General features: G+C 41.3%; 1 protein-coding gene across 1 annotated transcript in view; it reads right to left on the bottom strand.

Moving 5' to 3' along the window:
- Positions 1–20,010, bottom strand: part of fbxl16 (F-box and leucine-rich repeat protein 16) — a 33,633-nt gene extending 13,623 nt beyond the window's left edge. Inside the window, exon 1 of the mRNA XM_061026509.1 lies at positions 19,631–20,010. The gene's annotated coding sequence lies outside the window, so the exon portion shown is untranslated. The remainder of the gene's footprint in view (positions 1–19,630) is intronic.
- Between the last annotated feature and the right edge of the window lie 683 nt (positions 20,011–20,693).

Below are 20,693 nucleotides of genomic sequence, written 5' to 3'. Positions count from 1 at the left end.
TTTCTTGGAGTATGTCCTGTCCTATGTAAAGGAGAACATTTTTCTGTTTTCTGTTTTATCCTGTAGGTTTAAATTCCCATGTTTTTCGTATGTTGTGTATGCCAGAGTCACAGAAACCATTTGATAGTGCACCTTATACTGAAATTATAGCACAATGCTCACAACATTTATTTAGACAACTATTGCTGATTCAGGGACACCTCCGAACAGAAAAGGGCTGTTAATGAAAGGGATACTTCACCCATTTGCATTAAGCTTTGTATCATTAGAAACCTGGTAGTATTTTTGAATGGTCATACATCCCGCCCTCATTTTCCCCTGAGACGGGAAATCTTTGTATTTCTAAGTCTGAAAAGGAGCTTCCAGTGACGCAAAAATCGTCATTTTGTTGTGGTTAGCAGGGTGAAACTACAACGCTAGTTCCTCATATTTTCGACCACTGAAGCTACAGACCAATCACAGATCAGTGTGTGGGAACTCACTCCCAGAATCGAAACTTAACGTCCGCCATATTGCTTGGAAGCTATGCTAACAGGCTCTATGGAGAAAGCTGATAATGGCGAAAAAATATAAATATAGCGGCGAGCAGGCATTATGTCATTATGTCTCGGCTGCTGAGCTGGCAGCGGCCAGCAATATAGCAATATAACCTTGAGACGGCTGCTGGCGACAGGCCGGTTTTGTTTCTCGGCTGCTGCGGCCAGCGGCGCAGCAGCCAAGACACAAGACCGTCTCGCGGCTATATTGCTGGCCGGGGCCGCCGCTGGCCGCAGCAGCTTAGAAACAAAACCAGCCTGTCGGCAGCAGCCGTCTCAAGGTTATATTGCTATATTGCTGGCCGCTGCCAGCTCAGCAGCCGAGACATAATGACATAATGCCTGCCTGTCGGCGGTGAGGAGTCAGAGTCATGTTTCAACGTGTGAAGTATCCCTTTAACTTCACTAATTGGAATGTAAAGGGACAAAATCATCCAACTAAACATACTAGAGTACTTGCACACCTTAATCACTTGAAAACAGATATAGCTTTTCTAGGGATTCTATATAGGGATTCTGATTCGTATGTCAATACGGTCGAAACAAATGCTTCCAAACTTGAGCATGTAACTGCAAACTTAGGTACCCTAAAACCATAGTTATACAAGGGAATTGAGATTCTTTCGAGCTTCAAATAACATTATGTGCCTAAGTCATCTCTTTGACTTAGGCATTTTTGACGCTACATACAAAGATGGTGGCCCCCATAAAAACAGGGCTCTGCTGACCACAAGTGAAGCATTAGCTCTTCTCTTTGATTCATCTGTTAAGCTAGTTCATATTTCTATCTTTCGACAGTAAATTTACTTTCAGTTGAACAGTTGAATTATGAACAGCAGAGGTGTGGACTCGAATCACATGACTAGGAAAGTGTTTTTTCTTCTTTTCTGAAAACCTTAAAATATGACCTAGGCAATTATGCTATGAGGCTAATGATATGCTTCCAAACACACACCTGAATCCAATTGCCTGGAGCCTTGGCTTTATGCACAGCACAAGTCAAGACTCCACCCAGTGTTCAGTATCAGAATTACACTTAAATTACAAATTCACAGTGTTGTGTTGGGTTTCTTGCAAGGATCAATAAAACCAAGCATTTTAGCTCCTACAGATATTAAGGCGTATATTTTCATTATATCATCATATAGCAGACTATGTTACTGCCACTTCAGCTTTGTTGTTTTTTACATCATGTCTTGCCTCAGGAGACCAATTGGCCCTCCTCCTGTCCAACGGGGATAGTCTCCCACTGTGAGGTGCATGTGTGAAAAAAACAGATCATCAGGATTTCAGAGGCAGACTTCCTGAAATTCTCTAAAAATGTCTGAGGAATGCATGTGAAAATGGCTCTTAAATAAACAGTATTTTAAGGCAGATATTCATCACATAAATACAGCTGAAATCAAGTATATCCTGTATAAATATCTCTGTGAGTCATGACTCTCTACAGTGAGTGACAAGCCAGAATCCCGCCAGCTGTACTGTTGTCAAGCTGTGTTTACGTGGATGGGACGGCCTTGCGTATAAAGCTGTTTTAGTCAAGGACTAGAGAAAGGAAGAATAACATAGCCCACTCATTTCTTATTTGGATGTTATTTAAGTGTCTTTAGATTACGGTCATTCTGTGTCAACTTATGTACAATATGAAGCTACGAGTTAACCACAGTGTGGTAACATTAGCATGCTAACATATCAATGCAGGCCACAGGCAATTGCGGCTCGAGCAAAAGGACACTTTTGTCCGCCACTTGTGCTTAATGGTGCGTTCTAATTCATAACTTCTTCGTGCCAACGCAAGTGAAGGGGGGTTGGAGGTGTGCCGCTGGAGTAGAACAAGTTTAGTGCTGGTGTTCAAGGGCGACATCTACTGGATCAAAAAGTCACACATTCTTCCTGGGGAAATTATCTGCAGAAATGCAAGAACTGTCTTTTATTTTGAAAAGCTCACATCATCACTGATGATGAGTATGTCACACGCTTTTCTGATAACCTTATTCCAAATATGGTCATATTCTGAGTAAACAATAATCCAATTAAGACATGTGGAGTATGTCAATCTTAGGCGCATTATTGAAGACATGTAAAGACCTCAACTGCACTATCAAGTTCTTGTAACATTCTTGTGACACATACGACAGTTACCAACACATTTCCCTGAGTGGGCTCCAGATATTCAAGTTGGCAAGTGGTAAGAAGATGCAGTTTTCGGGGGAAGGGAGAAGTAATAGGCACGATGAGGGTCTTAAGTTGCAGTGTGTCTGATCCGCGTTGATCTGTGATATGTTGTATTGCATGTGATCACGGACCGATGGAAATGTCATCATGGTGTAAAATAACTCTCCTGATGCTAAATCCCTGTACAGAGTGTCAGTGAAAAGAAGTGAAGAGTTTTTAGGCATCACGAAGATCCACTTTACACGTAAATAGGAAGACAATTCAGTCTCTTAAAAAACATTTTTTAAAAGGGTTTTGCGGGCTTTCACAAAAGAAACAATAATCATTATCATGTTTTCACCATGTCTGTACAGTATATACTGTATCATGCAGGTGTGAACACAATCAGGAACTTAAAGTGATGTAAACCTACATCCTGTTGCCGTAGGTGTAAACTGAGCCAAACAAACTCTGTTACTGAGTTCTGTGTTCATTTCAAAAACTGAAGATTTAGTCCCTAAATGCACAGATGGATGAATGGAAGGATGCCTCCTACATAAAGTTTTTATTAAATCCCTATATTGTTACATGATAACAAAGGTAGAACGCTCAAAGCACAATTTTGAAAATGTGCTCAGGATGTTGTTAGGCCTCAGTTTTTTCTGGCCAGAAAAGCGCTGGCTGTATGCTCGAGAGTGTTTGCATGAAGCGTTTGTGCGCTGAGAAGAAAAGCGCTGCATGTCCTCCTGTCTCTATGACAACAGTCTGTTGACAACAGTTGCTGTATGACCAACACTGCTCTGTTACTTTTTACTGCATGTTTTATATTTGAGATCGTTTTTTTACCCGATCAGACACGGAGTGTGAAGAGGATGTGGGTACAAGACACGATCTGTAGGAGGCAAAAATACAGGGAATATCATACATTTGGAAAAGAGCGCTGATGACGTCCACAGCACCTTTCTCTCTCTCTCTCTCTCTCTCTCTCTCGTCTGCCTTTTTGTCAATTGAGCACGCTACATAAAGCATGCATGCGTTGTATTACGACATTATGAACAAGAGGTAATCATGCTTAAGCAGGAATAGTCCTGTGTAGTGTGACCGCGGGCCGCGTCAGCCAGTGTGGGAATGGCGCAGCGGGGGGCCAATCGTGCTTGAGTACGGCACGGTACGGATGGCCAGTGTGACCGCGCCCTGATACTTTCCTGAGCGTTTTTTGCCCTCCACACTGGTCATGTGACCGAAAGCTATGAATAGAATACTTGGTTGACTCTGTAACTTCCGACTTGTTCTTTTTTATTTCACATCTTGCCTCCTGACCCCTCTCAATACTCTGGTTTGTCAGGAAGATTTCAGAGGCAGTGTGCCTGAAATGTTCCTAAAATTTTATAGAAATGTTCTTGAAATTGGCTAGAGAGCCCTAGAGAGAGAGAGAGAGAGTGTGTGTGTGTGTGTGTGTGTGTGTGTGTGTGTGTGTGTGTCTGACTCTGCTTCAGAGTAACTTGTTAAAACACTGATGAAGCAACTCTGCATTTGTGTATGCACGTACGTGAATGGGTACATGCGTGCACATCTGCACAGGGAAAGAGGATGGAGGAGAGAGCATATGTGTTCACGTGCCTGTCACATCCACTACTGTATGTCTTTTACTGTTGACCTTGTTAGAAAACTCCAACATGGTCAGTGGATGAAACTGCATGAAGGCAAGGCACATTTGTTCCCTGAGAGTCTTAGCCCCAGGGTGCTCAAAGCATGTGCCTTACAGCTCTGTGGAGTGCTTCATGGTGTTTCCAACATGTGCATACCAAAGGTCCCTGTGCGGTTGAAGACATCCTGCGTTGTGCCTGTGCAGAAAACGGCTCAAGGGACTATGGACCAGTTGACCCAATGTGTAAGATCATGAAGACCTTGGAGTGACTCCTGGAGTAGCTCCGGCCCAGGGTCAGGCCTCACAGAGATCCCCTTCAGACTCCCACCAGCCCTGACTGAGAAATGAGGATGCTTCACTTTCCTGCTCTTCTGCAACTACACTCATCTGGACAAGCCGGAGAGCACTGTGAGGGTCATGTTTTTTTTTTTTTTTAACTTTTTAAGTGCTTTTGACAACATCCGGCTGGCTCAGCTGGGTGAGAAGCTGACAGTTGGCACTTACAGATTGCCAGTTGAAGACAGGATGGTAATGCCCCATTATGCCTCTGGTGCACTGTCTGACAAGTCACTATGACCCTGATCCACCATCGAAGGTAGTAACAAAGGTCAAAAGGGGGACAACTAAAGTTAAACACTGCTTGTGTGTCTGAATGTGTGTTGTGGGCAGTTGATCAATAGAGGGCGCTAGTGCACCGCCCCACCACTCCCCACAAGGAGAATTATAGACCATCATTAACACAGCGCTAACAAGGAAGAGGAGAAAAACAAACGGCAAAGCATCGTTATTCCATACTTGGAATAACACCCTCCAACACCTTGAGGCAGAAGTTGGTCCACCCCAAGGACAAAACTCCCAGGCAAAAACACAGCAATGCTGTTTATGCTATCCAGTGTGAAGATGAATGCAGGGTTTTATACATTTGAGAGACTAATAAACCACAACAGACGCATGGAACAGCATTGGAGATGCTGCTCTGCGGGACAGGATTCTGCTGTCCATTTACATCTGAAGGACAAAGGACGCTCCTTTGAGGATGACAAAATGCACTTCCTGGACAGGGAAGAACGTTAATTTGAATAATGACCTGGATGTCTGAGAACCTACAAAGACACTCCGTTAAAATATGTTTGTTACATTTACAATTTGAAAAGGGGAACATAAATATAATGTAGTTATATTCGCTCCTCATCAATACAAGAGATAGAAGCAACATGGGACACTAAGAAAATGAGCAGAAACTGTGTTAGACCACCATTCAATAGTTTGAGGTGGGGGTATAAACCCTACAAATGGAGACATAAATAGTGAGGTATGAAGTGTCTAGTAATATTTCAATGTTATTGAAATAGACAGCAACAACTTAAAGTGACAGTGACATAGTGATTTTTGTTAAATATAGTGATAGCAAAGTTACTTCCAGTTTTCTATGACTCCATTAGTCGGCTACATCAGCAGGGATTTGGAGGCTAATTACAGGCCAGTGGATCTGAGGAGGAAAAAGGAACCGGGAGCCCGGCCTGTTTCCATCCAGGGGGTCAGTGTGGACATTCTGGAGGATTACAACTGAGGAGTGTACTTGAACAATAAACCAGACTGACCCAAGAACACTGAGGCTGTCCAGAAGAAGGGCCTCGGCAGCCTCTGCTTCCTGAGAAGGCTGAGGCCCTAAAACATTTGTATGATGATTCTGAGGATGTTCTATGAATCTGTGGTTGTCACTGCTATCCTTATTTGGCTGCTGTGTAGTAGCAGACACAAACAGACATAACAAACTGAGGGGTATTCCATGGAGTAGGATTAAGGAGTATTCTCGCTTATATTGATAAGTCTGGCTCATGGGAGTTTTTCGTTCCATCACCGTGGTTTATATGAACCCCCACTGAGTTACCATGGTGACTTATGATGGTGAACAAGTCGGCTCCGGACCAGGCTAACTGTCGAGCTTAATTAAGCTGTGTGTCAATGAATGTTGATTCCATTAGGTGAGTTTCCATGCTCACATCACTCACGTCATGTTATAATAAATAAAATCAAAAACATGAAACTCATGCAAAAGACAAATGTGAAAATAAGGTAAAAATAACACGATTTCATAAAAGTATATAAAATAATTCACATCCCACATGGACCCACCCACTCTGTCTCTAAATGGCTGTGAAACAAGAGAGACAGGCAGACAGACAAAGACAGAGAGACAGAAAGAGAGTAGGGTGACAGAGAGAGAGAGACATGCCAATAAAGCTTAATAAAGTGAAAGGAAAATTGGGTGAGACCATTTAATAGATAGAGAGTGAAAGAAAGAAAGTCACTATTATTTATTTATAATTTTATGGATGGATTTATTATAAATTTGCACCCCCTCCATTCAGACCCTGATAGGCTACCTTGCCATATACATGCTGCTGTGCAGCTGTATAACAGAGGTCTACACTGTATTGGACATGTCTATGTGTTTAATTGTATAGTTTTGTATTCTTATTCCTGTATGGGTTAATTCACATTTTATTGGTTTATGTCATTTTTTTAATTGTAGGCTTACATCTTTAATGTTGCTCTCTTTAGGGATTTCTTTTTAACTTTTGTGCAGATTAATTGGCTATATAAATAAAGGGAGGGGGGGCAGCAATGTAAATGTAACAAATGTTTCTTGTCATGTGTGTCTTATAAGCTGCTACTGGAAGCTTACATTTCTTTCAGGATGAATTAAGTATCTGTCTGTCTATCTATCTGTTGCCTCAAAGTTAATTTATTAAAAAAATAGCAATGGAAAGTAAAGTTATTTGTGCAGCACATTGAATACAGAGGCAATGCCAAGTGCTTTACTAAAGATAAAAGAGCACAGAATAATATAGAGTGAAATGCACTTGTAACCTGGGAAAATTGAAACATTTGCATAAATTGCGCATTTAGTCTGCATTTTCTGACATGTCATCTCCATGGCTTATTTAAGTCTGCATTTCTTTGCAACATTATCTTTAAATTCTTCATACTACTGCACCAGCCATTGAAAAAAAAAGCTCTAACTCTCCCCTCTCTGTGACTCAATTGATTGTCTTTACATTGATCCATTCATTTGGGCTTCTTATAAACCTCAGGTGCGTGCACACAGCCAGGGTTTTGCAAGCCTGTCTTGAGTCAGCCATGATTAAATAAGGCTGGATTGCGTTAGTGGAACGACTTTAGGCTTAACTGGGAGATGGCATTAGCTTCAGCCTGACTTTTCCATGTGAGCCTGGCTTTCTTCTTTTGATGGAATACCCCCCTGGTCAGCAAGCTCAGTGATGTTGTTGGGGTTAAGCTGAATTTCTCCCACCCACACCATGACGTGCTGGCAAAGCCCATTTAGTCAATCAATCTTTATCAATCAATTCATAAAAAAATGTTATGTCAAGACACTACAAAAATACCTAACTCTTTGTTATTTAATATTACAAAAGAGCAGATAAAAGACCTTATTCATTGTTATGTTACAAAGAGCAGGCAAATGACCTTATTATTGCTATATTACAAAGACCCAATGTTAGTCCATCATGAGCACAGCACTCAGCAACATTTAGCAAAGTTACAGTGGCAGGAAAAAACTTCTTATTAAGACACAGAAATATTGTCCAAAAGCAGGCTCATGATGAACAGCCATCCGTCAAAATTTCACCAGGTTTGAAAAATAGGATAGAGGGAGATGTAGGAAGAAGCAAAGGGACAAACAGAGCAGCAACAACAACAACAACAATGATAAAGATATATTTATAAACGGGGGGGCAAAGCAGCAGGCCATGAACGATCCAGAGAAACCTAGAATTCAGTGCTAGACTCATTCCCCCGCAATGCACGACAGAATGCTACAGGAGATCATTCCTGGCTGTGGCCATAAAAAATTGTTTTTTATTTATTCAATCCTAAACTACCACTAACATCAGAAAGCTGTTTGACAAAGCTGCTCTCTGTTTTCTTGTTTGCGTTCAACATAGATTGACATTGTTTCCAAGTGAAAACATTTCTTAGTGGAAATGAATGCAGTTGCCCATGGCCTGATATCGCCGTTGCTGTCATCTCTCTGTATCAGCAGCAGGAGGACTGCTCCCAGGTTCCCACCACCCTGTTATGTAATATGCTGACTTTAGCCCTTCCCATAGAACAGAATAGCACTGTCCCATTTGACTGACACAGCTAGCTGCAAAATTGATTTCCACATATACCTGTACATAAATTCAATGTTTAAGTTATGAATGACATTTTAGGAGACCCGTGCGATTGTATGATTAACCAAGAGCAACACTGTAGTCGCTTGGCAGATAAATGCTCTGCAGTACAGGGTTATAATGTTACAATTACATTTAGCAGATGCTTTATTCCAAAGCAAAGTACATCTGACAGTAAACACAACACAAGCAAGGACCTAGACAGTATGAAATAGGACAGTACATCCAGGTCATCCATTACCAGCCAAAAAACTTTGTTAATATCAGATCAATCCTGCCTTTTAAGGATGCTGAGGTCCTTATTCATGCCTTTGTTTCGTCTAGGTTAGGTTATTGTCATGTTATACTGTCAGGTCTACCAAAAGACCGGATGGTTTAGACTGCAGCAGCTCAGCTTCTGACCGGAGCTTGTAAAAAAAGACCATATCACCCCGGTGCTGGCCTCTCTTCAATGGCTTCCCGTCCAGGTGAGAGCCGACTTTAAGGGCGCGGTCACACTGGCCATCCGTACCGTGCCGTACTCTAGCACGATTGGCCCCCCCCCCGCTGCACCATTCCCACGCTGGCCAGCACGGTCACCCTTAAGCACGATTACCTCTTGTACATAATGTCGTAATACAACGCATGCACGCTTTATGTTATTATGAAGCGTGCTCAGTTGACAAACAGGCGGACAAGAGAGAGAGAGAGAGAAAAAAAAGGAACGCGCAGTCAAGTCCGCGTCTGCACATCAGAGAACAACATAGAGTCAGCTACTATACTGACTTTGCTGCTTAATTTAAGCCATTTTAATCAGACACAGCCATAAATAAATTAAAAAATAAAATAGACGCGCGGCCGATTCCGCGGCCGCAAATCGGAGAACAACACAGAGAACATGACAGCTACTTTGTAGCTTATATTGTGTCATTTTCATCAGATACAGCCATGAAACTCTGGATTTCTCCATAATGAAGGCTGTCAGCGTTGTGTACCCGCGTGCTTGTGCTCGTGCATGAAGTGTACCGTGCTGAAGCACACCTCTCCGAAGTGTGCCAAGGCCAAGGAAGTGTACCGTGCCTGAGCACGATACGGAGCGGTCACACTGGCCAAACGAACTGGACTTTAGGGTTGAAGCGTGCTTGGGCACGGTACGGATGGCCAGTGTGACCGCGCCCTAAGGTGCTGCTGCTAACCTATAATAGCTATATAATAGCTTATAACTGTAAATGGCAGTGCACCAGCATACCTGACTGACTTGGTGGCCCTATATGTGCTCTGCGCTCCCAGGGGAATGGTATTCTTATTGTCCGAAGGTCAAAAAGAACAAAAAGAAAAAAAAAAGAAAAAAAGAAGACAGTTGGAGAGTGGGCTTTTTCATTCCGTGCTCCAACTTTATGGAACAGTTTATCAATGGACATTAGGCAGGCTCGTTCTGTTGAGGTGGTTAAAGCAAAGATAAAGACCCACTTTACTGTTGCTTATGAGTCAAGAGTTATCTGTATGCTTCATGTGTCTTAGTGTGTTTTTGAAATGTTTTTAAATTGTCTTTTTTATGAGCTATGTACAGCACTTTAGTTGGAAGTCCTATATATATATAGTATTATTATTAACAGCAAGAAAAAAAAACAGTGTCAATCAGAAACACAACAAGCCATCAAACCCTGCTTTCACAAAAAAGTCCTCCAGATCTGTAAGGGAGTCTGGTGGTCCAGCTTTTAATACTGATGCGAGTGAGAGAGGGAGATAAGACGGTGAACTCATAAGATAATTCAACCACTTCCAGGTAAATGATGAAGGAGCTCATTATGTCCGATGACCACACCCCACTGTCGACAAAATCACAACTTTATGAAATGTTTTAAAAAACCACTCAATGTTACTCACAAATAGTTTCTGATGGAGAGATTGCTCTGCTTGAGCTTCGTCTGCCCCTCCCTATAAACAGAACAGGAACTGTGCATGGGGCTCTGTGGAGCCTCATGTTTGGGAATGGTTTTTTCATTATTTTCTCTTTGTTGAAAGCAGGCCTACGAAAACAAAAACTCAATCAAACAGCTCTTACTCATTTTTCTATTGTACACATCAAGCTGGTGTCAAAAATATGCCCCATTTACAGATGTATGTCTACAAAAAAATACACTGTGGTGTAAAAGGCCACTTAATTACGTCCCTCCTGCATGCACCTGATGCAATTTGGTAACATTACCGTGTTGATTGTAATAGTTTTGATATGCAATACAATTAAGCTTCCTCCTCACGTGGCTCAATGTAAAAACAGATGAGTGGTGAAGAGGAATATAAACTTCAGTTTGTTTAAAGTTGATTTCATTAAAAATAATGCTAATGAACTCAGTCATGAGACATGCAGTGAGTGACAAACAGAAAGAGGCATACATATTAAAATATATATTATAATTGAATTGAAAAAAATAAATAAAGTGGATGAAAAGTTAATTAGGTAAATATATCCCTGGCATATAGCACCAAGTAAGTTGGAGGAGGGAGAGACTTGTCCTGTCATGCGACACCTAAAGCATCACTGCAATGATCAATCACTTTCTAAATAATCAATCTAACTTATTTGTGATTTATTTATTTGGGGTTAAAGTTACCCTTGTGTTGAAAAAAAAAAAAGTTACCGCAGTCTGGCAGCTACTGAATCGTATTTCAGGTTTAAGTTAATTTTAATAAGAAACATCTTTCTTGAAATAGCTTTTTTGGTCATTTGTAACTTGTGCTTTGTTCTCACAGATAAAGAATCTTAAGTCAAATCTACATTTTGTGATTTTACTTAGGACCCCACTTTGGCCAGCTAGAGTCCTGCTTGAGTTAGCTACAGATCACAGTAAGCCAAGCAGCTAGTGGTCGTAATCGCTGACTCTGCCCAGTGTCAGGAGCTGGGAACAGGGGTTGTCTTGGTGTTTACTCCACTGATCTGCACAGGAGCTTTGGACTGCCAGGAAATTAAAGTTGTGAGCCCCAGGGCTGGTTTAGTTGAGAGAGTGGCATGGTTTGACAACAGGGGATTTAATTCAAATTACTGTTGAAGGCGATGAAAAGACACCGTGGGGGTGAGAGAGAAGTGAGAAGCATGTTGGGCATCTCTTTGCGCCCATTTCCAGAGACCTGACTGGAAGTTCAGCTATGGGCCCCTGGATGCCCATAACCAAACCTGCAGAGAGACCTCATTTGGTCTCAGGGACATTGATATATTGCTGCCTGTAAGTATGCATGTATGAAAGTATTATAGCCCGTCCGATTAATCGGCCAGCCGATAATATTGGCCAATATAAGGATATCAAGTGACTATCGGTATATACTGTATCTATGCATATGCATGAGAGTTTGCATCTATGTAAATGTGCTTAGTACAACTATATGGAGCTCAGCCTAAGTTCAAGCAGGAAGCCTGGTTATATTCTCCAACACATTTAATCAATATCTTCATTCAATTTAGCTGCTCCCTCTCTACCACTTCCTCTGTCTCCCTGCTCTGGAGATCCGCTGATTTTGGGCGTTTACTCTTTAAGTAATAATCCAACCCGACTCTGCCACAACCTCTCTCAACCAATCGTACTGCTGCGGTCAAATTTTAAAACCTGCTCTCTCTTCCACAGTCAGTTTGTCATTTCAGTGCAATCGCTGCAACCCTCCTCGGCCCCAGTCACCTCCATTCCAGCTCAGCAGAGTTCAGATACAGCCTCAGAAACCCACTCCTCATCATATCCTGAATTCTGCTATAATCATCACCACCAGTGTCTAGACTCCATAGAGGGCATCCTATCCTGCTGTCGGCCTCATTACCATGAAGTCGTCATGATGGAGTCTAATCCCCAAAGACTTTGCACATTTATTTCCTATATTGTTAAATAAGTAATTGTTCATTCTTAATTCAGTCTCTCCTGATTGAACCATTTTTACACACACGTGAAGAAGTAAAAATTGGACTGGGGTCTTCTCCTAGGATTCCTATAGGCCTGTACCAAACGTGATTACAACACACTCAGGGTTTCCTTTTTTATTAAATGGCTTTGCTTATCCTTTTTTAAAGTGGCTATTTATAATTTTAGTCATTGCCACTGGTTTTTAACCTCTATGGCAATCCCATATTAGCACGCTTGCATAAAGGTGATGAAAGAAGATTTGCAGCACTAAACCAAATTTAAAAAAGGAGTAATCAACTAGTCGCAGGGCAGCATATTTTCCTAAGCGAAAGCAAACTTTTGATATAAGAAAAATATGAAAAAAACAAAAATAAACCAGAGAAACAGAGCTGCAGATAGAAAGCTCCCAAAATGAAATTTTGCATAATTACTTAAATGTATTCCACTGAACTTTTGTATTACTCAAATGTAACCTATAATTATGATGATGCGTATGACAGTATTAGACTTATTTTTCAGCTTCCACCCCTGGTGATATTCAAAGGCCTCAGGCGTAAATAAATGATAAAAAAAAAAAAAAACATTATTCAAAGTCAATTAACCACAAATTGCTCCCGCTGATAACCTGGCGGCATGTGAATGAGTGTGATGCAGCACTGCTGGGCAGCTGGGCACTTTATATAGCAGTCTCTGCCATCATTGTAAAATCAGAATCAGCTTTAATGGCCAGGTATGCTTAAACACACAAGGGATTTTTCTTCAGTGAACTGTGCTCTCTATGTACAAAGTATAAATATTAAATATAAACAATAAACACAAAACAGCAATGACTAATTTGTACAAGAGTTAATAAGACAACAGTGGTTAAGATATTAAATCCCCAGATTATTTTTTGCATATACTATGAATTTACAGCACATGTGATTGATTTGTTTTTGTAAACTGCTGGCAGATGTGGTATTACACATATTTGATGTGAAAGAACTGACAAACAAAAGACAATTCCAAAAAATGGTCTTGTTTTTCACGTATATTTTCTACATGTGGGAATGCAAATAATTCATTTCTGATTCACATGTGCGACAACCAACATGATACATCTTCACATGTTGGACTGTGTGCCTGAAATCAAATTGCTTAAGATCAGTACATGATGCCATCCTACACACAGCTGTGTATTTGAAGTGGACTACCTATGTCCATATGAGCGTGACATCATCATCTGACTGTTCAGGCAAGTTGACAGTCCTCCTGTTTAAAGTAACTCAGCATGACTTATTTTGACTGACCATACTTTAAAGTATGTTTTTGTTAATAGCAGCCTTTTTCAGATTGTTATTCTGTATAGCACCATTATAAAACTCTGCTATCATTATGCCGTTGTATTTACATGTCGATTCCGCAACGGAGTAATCTTGATGTACCAGTGAGTTCACATTGCTTTGGTGTTGAAGTCACTTCGTCCCCCCAACTTGTCTCAGTTATAGGCCTGGGCGATTTGACTAAAAATGTTATCACGATAAAAAATGTCATATCAGTCGACATTGATAATTATCACGATAAATGTCAAATCATTATTTCTTCCAAATTGAAAGTCTGACTTTTGCTTCAGAGTGAAAGATGAAGAAACCAGTTTAGTCTAGCCTTAACTAGCTGATAACATGCAGACTTATTTGCACTTTAAAATATGTATCACTGGATTTGCACATCTCTTTAGTATGTAAGTACACATTTAAAACTGTGATAACTTTTTTGGTCATATACACCTCTACCCTCCAGCAAAGTATGTTTACTTCTCTGACCTGCAACAATGTCATGAAGAGGATGACTAACATTGTCCAATATATTCTGTCCTTTCTTTCGCACGCATCTCTCCACTTCCTATCCTCAGTGAGTCCTTGCACTTGCCTAAAACTGAGCTATCCTTTTTTTATCAGCTTGTCAAGCTGCATAGTGTTCTTGTCAGGCATGTACCCCCAGGAGATCACACCATAAATAAGAACACGCTCCACCACTGACTGATAGAACATCTCCAGCATGTCACTGCACACATCAAAAGACCTGAGCCTCCTCAAGAAAAAGAGTCGGCTCTGTCCATTTCGGTCGACAGCGTCAGTGTTCACAGTCCAGTCAAGTTTGTTGTCCAGATTTTGCAGTGTTCCGCAGAAGGCCATTCTCATTGTTATCAGGTCCCTGTACTCACCTTCCTGCCCATTCCTAATGCACGCCACAATAGCCGTGTCATCAGAGTATTTCTGAATGTGGCAGAATTCAGATTTTTGTTGGGAGTCGGCCGTGTACAACGTGAACAGGAATGGAGCTAGCACAGTCCCCTGAGGAGCCCCTGTGTTGCTAACCACCGTACCAGAGACACAGTTCCCCAGCCTGACAAACTGTGGTCGTCCTGTCAGGTAATGTGTGATCCAGGCAGTGAGAGAGGAAGTTTGTGTCTTAGAAGAGGGGGCTGGATGGTGTTGAAAGCGCTCGAAAAAAATCAAAGAACATAATCCTCACATAACTACCCAGCGCCTACAAGTGGGAGTAGACCCTGTGGAGCATGTACAGCACAGCATCATCCACTCCAATATGCTGCTGGTACGCAAACTGTGGAGGGTCCATTGCATGTCAAACCTGTTGTCCAAGACCGTTCCAGTGTCTTCATGATGTGTGAAGTGAGAGCCACCGGCCTATAGATATTTATCTTGTCTGGACGGCCTACTTTAGGTACTGGTACGAGACACGATGTTTTCCAGAGAAGCGGAACTTTCGTCTTCCGTAGACTGAGGTTAAAGATCCACTGGAGTGGTTCCGCCAATTGGGCTGCACAGACTTTAAGCAGTCTGGGACACACCCCCATCAGGACCAGCTGCTTTTCCAGAATGCAGCCTCTGAAGCTCTGACCTCACATCACCAATTGTGAAGAACAGGGGAGGGGTCCCAGGTGAGGGGGAAGTTGCAGCAGCTGTGTGGAGGAGATAGGGAGAGGAATCTTCCAGCTAAAGTAGTGGTAGAGGGAATGGGTGAGGCTATATCTGCTGGTGATGGACACACACTAGCCACCATGTCAAACCTGTTGAAAAACTGGTTGAAGACATTGGCTTTTATCAACATCATCATCACTAGTGGTAAATTGGTTATTTTTACTATAGCCAGTGATGGTCCTCATTCCCCTCCACACCTCTTTGGTGTCATTTTGCTGCAGCTTTCTCTCTACTTTCTTTTTGTAGTTCGTCCTTGCCTGCTTTAATCAATAAATCTTTATTTGTATAGCTTCAGCTTATCTTTAATGCCCTCTTCAGCTCATGTTGCACACTCTTGAGCTTCACCCTGTCTCCATCCCTAAAGGCCTCCCTTTTCTTGTTAAGGATTTTCTTGGATGTTACTAGTGATCCAGGGTTTGTTATTGGGAAAGCACCGTACAGTTCTTACTGGTATCACAGTTTCCCAGCAAAAATGAATATAGTATGTGGTGCATTCAACTATTCTGTCCATGTTAATGTCCGAGTTGTTCCCCTGTGACTCCAGCAGCACACTCCAATCTGTGCGCTCAAAGCAGTCCCTTAAAGAATCACTAGCCCCTGGTGTCCACTTCCTGAATGAGCAAATGGCTGCATGCTGACTAAGTACACAGGGTTTATAGGAAGGCTGAAGAAAGACCAGGTTGTGATCTGATCTGCCTAGTGGTGGTACAGCTGAAGCACTATAAGCTTCTTTGATGTTAGCATACAGCAGATCAAGTGTTTTATTTTCCCTCGTGTGACAGTCAACAAACTGTGAAAAGCCAGTCGGATGGGAGTTGATGTTGATATGATTAAAATCTCAGGATATTGGGATGAACGCATCAGGGTGATGAGTCTGTATTCTTGCGACAGTTTCATGGATGACATCACATGCCACCATAGCAACCACCGGTGGTGGAATGTAAACAACAATGGCGACCATGTGAGAGAACTCCCTCGGTACATAACACAGTCTGAGACCAACTGCCAAAAGTTCAATATCCTGACAGTACAGCTTTTCTTTCACAGTTATATGACCAGGGTTACACCACCGATTGTTCTCAAACAGAACCAGGCCCCCACCTTTGCACTTTGCACTCGCATCTCTGTCCGTAGCGAAGCCAGTTTAGTCGACAGAAGTGTCCGGGATGTTGTTGTTCAGCCAGGTCTCCGTAAAACACGAGACCACACTCACGATATGTCCCTTGGTGCCTCCAGCTCTTCACATTTGTTGGACGGGGAGTTGACATTCCCCATGAGGATCGAAGGTAGGAAAGGCTTAAATCTCTATCTCCGAGCCTTACGTTTAGCCTGTTTAGTACCCGACATGCCTTCTTAAGCTCAACCGGGATGTGATGACTAACTCCACGTCTTGTCCGTTGCAAAACAGCAAACCTACCAGCATATCAGTTGTATGAATATCATTTTAAAGCAAATTTATCCTATTTATTCATTATTTAACTTACACTATCATAAAGCAATTAATTCAAGTTTCTGAAGTTAGCCTAAGTAATTTTTTTGAAATTAATGTAGATAAAGTTTTTAAAGAGCAGTCCAGCTAAAAATACATAACAAGTATTGAGTTTGACTGGTTCATTGTAGCTCAGTCTGCTACATTTCTTAGTAGGTGGCTTCAGTATTTTGAACTTTGTTTATATCCACTTTTTGTCTTATTTCAAGCTATTTACAATATTTCATTGTTCTATAAATCACATTTTACTGATGTTACACTTCTGCTACCACTACATTTCCAAAATGTTTGTGTTAGTAAAAGATTATTTATAACATAATGGTGATGAACACTATTTGGAGGGGGCCCCTGTAGATTTTTGCCTATGGCCCCAACAGACTCTAGAATCGTCACTGGCTTTGAGGAGTTTGTAACTGTTTATGAAACCGACTGAAATTAATATTGGTGCCTTTTTCTGATCTAAAAAAGCAAACAAGCATAAACATTGACTCAGGTGGGGTTTAGACAAAGGGAGTGACAGCATTCTGCATAAAAAGCCTATTTTGAACACAGCAGATGACTGATACATTTGACTATGGAAAGAAAGCAGGGTGACGCTTTTGTTCAAAAACAACCTACACATGTCAGCAAAGAGATTAAAGGGATACTTCACCCATTTGCATTAAGCTTTGTATCATTAGAAACCTGGTAGTATTTTTGAATGGTCGTGCATCCCGCCCTCATTTTCCCCTGAGATGGGAAATCTTTGTATTTCTGTGGGTGGGAACTCACTCCCAGAATCGAAACTTAACGTCCGCCATATTGCTTGGAAGCTATGCTAACAGGCTCTATGGAGAAAGCTGATAATGGCGGAAAAATATAAATATAACTGCCATATGAATAGCATGTTAAACCAAATGTATCCCATCATAAAGCAATTAATTCAAGTTTCTGTAGTTAGCCTAAGTCATTTGCTTGACATTAATGTAGATAATGTCTTTAAAGAGCAGTCCAGATAAAAAAAATACATAACATTGACTGGTTGAATGTAGCTTAGTCTGCTACATTTCTTTAGGAGGTGGCTTCAGTGTATTGAAGCACAACTGCATGTAGGGTAATTAGAGGCTAAGCCCACTGAAGGGGCTATCTGTCTAACACTGCAAATATACATCAACATTTGTTATGATGAGCTACAGAAACATTTTAGGTTGCAAGAAACTAAGAGAGAAGCTAAATAATTTTCCTTGGGTTGTTACTTAACAGTCGTCAGCTGGGTGTTCAGAAAAGATATCGGTTCGGGTGGGCTTATACTTCCTGAACTTAGTGAATAGATGGCCTTTTGAAGCAACAGTAAAACTACATAAATAGGTTAAAAGGTTACTGATTTCATCAGAAATTTGTTTAAAAAATGAATCTTTAGTAGTAATACCTTTATAACACTGTCAGTGTTTCAAAGCTTATTTTTCATCATTTGAGATGCTGGCCACACTGAACTATAGGCTTCACAGAGTGTGTTTACCCTTAAACCGCCAGAAGCTCTCGTCTTTATGTCTCCTCCTTTAGCCTACACAGACATCTGCTGCATTTCACATTTTTATGTTTTACATTAATTTTTTTTATAAAAAGTTGTGAAATAAATGTTGGTAAAGTGGCTGTTTTTGTAAATCTGACAACAATCATAAAGACCTCCAGTGCACTGCTTTGCCAATTGCTGAAATAGTTAAGTAATTACAACAAAGCCTGGATGGATATTCAAATTAATACATCTTTATAAGTAAGCAGTCTTTTGGTCATAAGCTGCACCTCTTTTTATAATTTAAAATCAAAACATATCTTGATTGAAATAAGATTCGTGCAATTCAGGTTGGTATGTAAAGTAAGTCATGAAGGACTGATCAGATGCTATCAAGCATTTAGTGCTAACACGATACTAAAAGTACAAACTATATTTGTGAAAAAATTCATTTGCATTTGTTAACAACTAAAAAGTTAATTTAAAGTATTGGTGTGAGAAAGTCATTGGCATTTGCAGGGCAAATTAAATCAATATATTGTACCATTTAACCTGAAATATGGAAAGTGTCACAACCCCACAGACCCCTTACTCACATTATATTCAACTTTAGCAACTGTAAAAAAAAAAAAAAAAAAAAGTAATAATAAAGCTAAAGAACGTTTTTGGGATCACAAAGTTCACTAAATTAGATTTTTTTCCAACACTGAGGAGTTTCAGGGAAAAGAGGGAGATCTTTATGTCAATTGAAACATATTTGACTCCGCGCTCATGATCGTTATCATTAGGAGGTTTAGACCCATGGCATGGAGAACACGTACACTCAAAACGAGCTGACAGAGCACAAGGGATGGTACAATGACAAACACAGCAACACAAGTGATACACCTGCTCATCCCACATGAGCAGAAATAAGAAAATTACGTTGCTGCATAATCGAGAATTCGAATGGTTACGTCACTGACAGACGCTGACGTCATTATGTTTGTTAATAATACGCATCTCGATGCGGCTGATCAGCTTTGTCTAGTAAAGGCCCCGTTGTGCACACAAAGAGCTGGAACACCCAGCGCCATTCACCCACATCACCCAAACCTTCCGCCTCGTCTGAGCGGAGGAGCCGCAGTGTGGGTGCTACTGCCATAACCCACCATTCCATGACATATCAAAAGCACAGACAAGCAACACAAACCCCGCAACCACAGACCCATCCTCATCGTCAGGCCTGTTTTTTTTTTTTTTTTTTTCGCAGTATCTCTTACCTCTCAGATGAAAATTTACTCGAGCATTAATCCATGATAAGGACACTGTTATCGCTGCCTCTCGATCACGTTTCTCTCAACGTTGCGGCACAGATAGCGAAATAAATAATTATTTCGAGGTAGCCCTGCCCGTTATGTCCTACTGGGAGGCGAGAGATGCGCCTACCGAGCCCATGGATACAAGAGAAGCACACGGGTCCAAAATCAGGCAAACGAATAGATGAGCCGATAAACAGCCTCTCCAAAACAGCTTGAATGTACACCAAAAATATCTCTCCTGTAGGCCTATTTTATATCACCTAGTCCTCCTCCACAACAGAGGGGCCCTCTCTATCTCGTAATTTCTTCTCCACGCACACGCATCCACACGCAGGCACACACGCAGAGCAGATCTGCCTCATTTAAAGAGACAGGATAGGGCAGCTGGAGCAGCGCTGAGCACAGAGCCACTCTGTCAGCGTCTTATGTAACAGCCTCTGCTTCTGATTGTTCTGCAGTCCAGAGAAGCTAAATTAAAAATGAACTGCTTTACCAGTATATCAGATCTTTTCATTTACTCGTCACGCAATCAGATATTTAAAACCAGGGGGGGAAGCTGCTTGCCTAGGTGACATCTTGGAGGATGAGTTGAGTTTCCTCAGTCAATTGCCTTTTTGAAAAATGTTCCAGTAGCATTATACTATGTCATTGTAAAACAGATGATCATTGCGTTGTTGCTCAAAATGAACATGTCAAACTTTTTTTTATCTGGCAGTGTAAATGGTAAATGGACATAGTCTTCTGACTACTCAAAGCGCTTTGACACTGCATGTCACACCTACCCATACCGCAGAGGACTCCATGTAATGTATATGTCGCAATTGCAGTAGTTTCACCTGAGCTCATTAATTTTGGCATCGCATTTGGGGCCTTCAATTACATAACAAACATATTTATGTAACTATTCAAATGCATCCCCACAAAGATGGACACAAGAAGTTATATTTGAGCTGCGCCAGTGGCTGAGTAATTTGGGCACGTACCCCATGTGCAGAGGCTGTAGTCCTTGAAGCGGGCGGCCCAG

This window comes from Labrus mixtus, chromosome 20 (assembly GCF_963584025.1).
Source record: "Labrus mixtus chromosome 20, fLabMix1.1, whole genome shotgun sequence".
In the NCBI taxonomy this organism is placed as follows: domain Eukaryota; kingdom Metazoa; phylum Chordata; class Actinopteri; order Labriformes; family Labridae; genus Labrus; species Labrus mixtus.
Note: the sequence above shows the minus strand (reverse complement) of the source record. Positions and strands in the feature narration are given on the sequence as shown.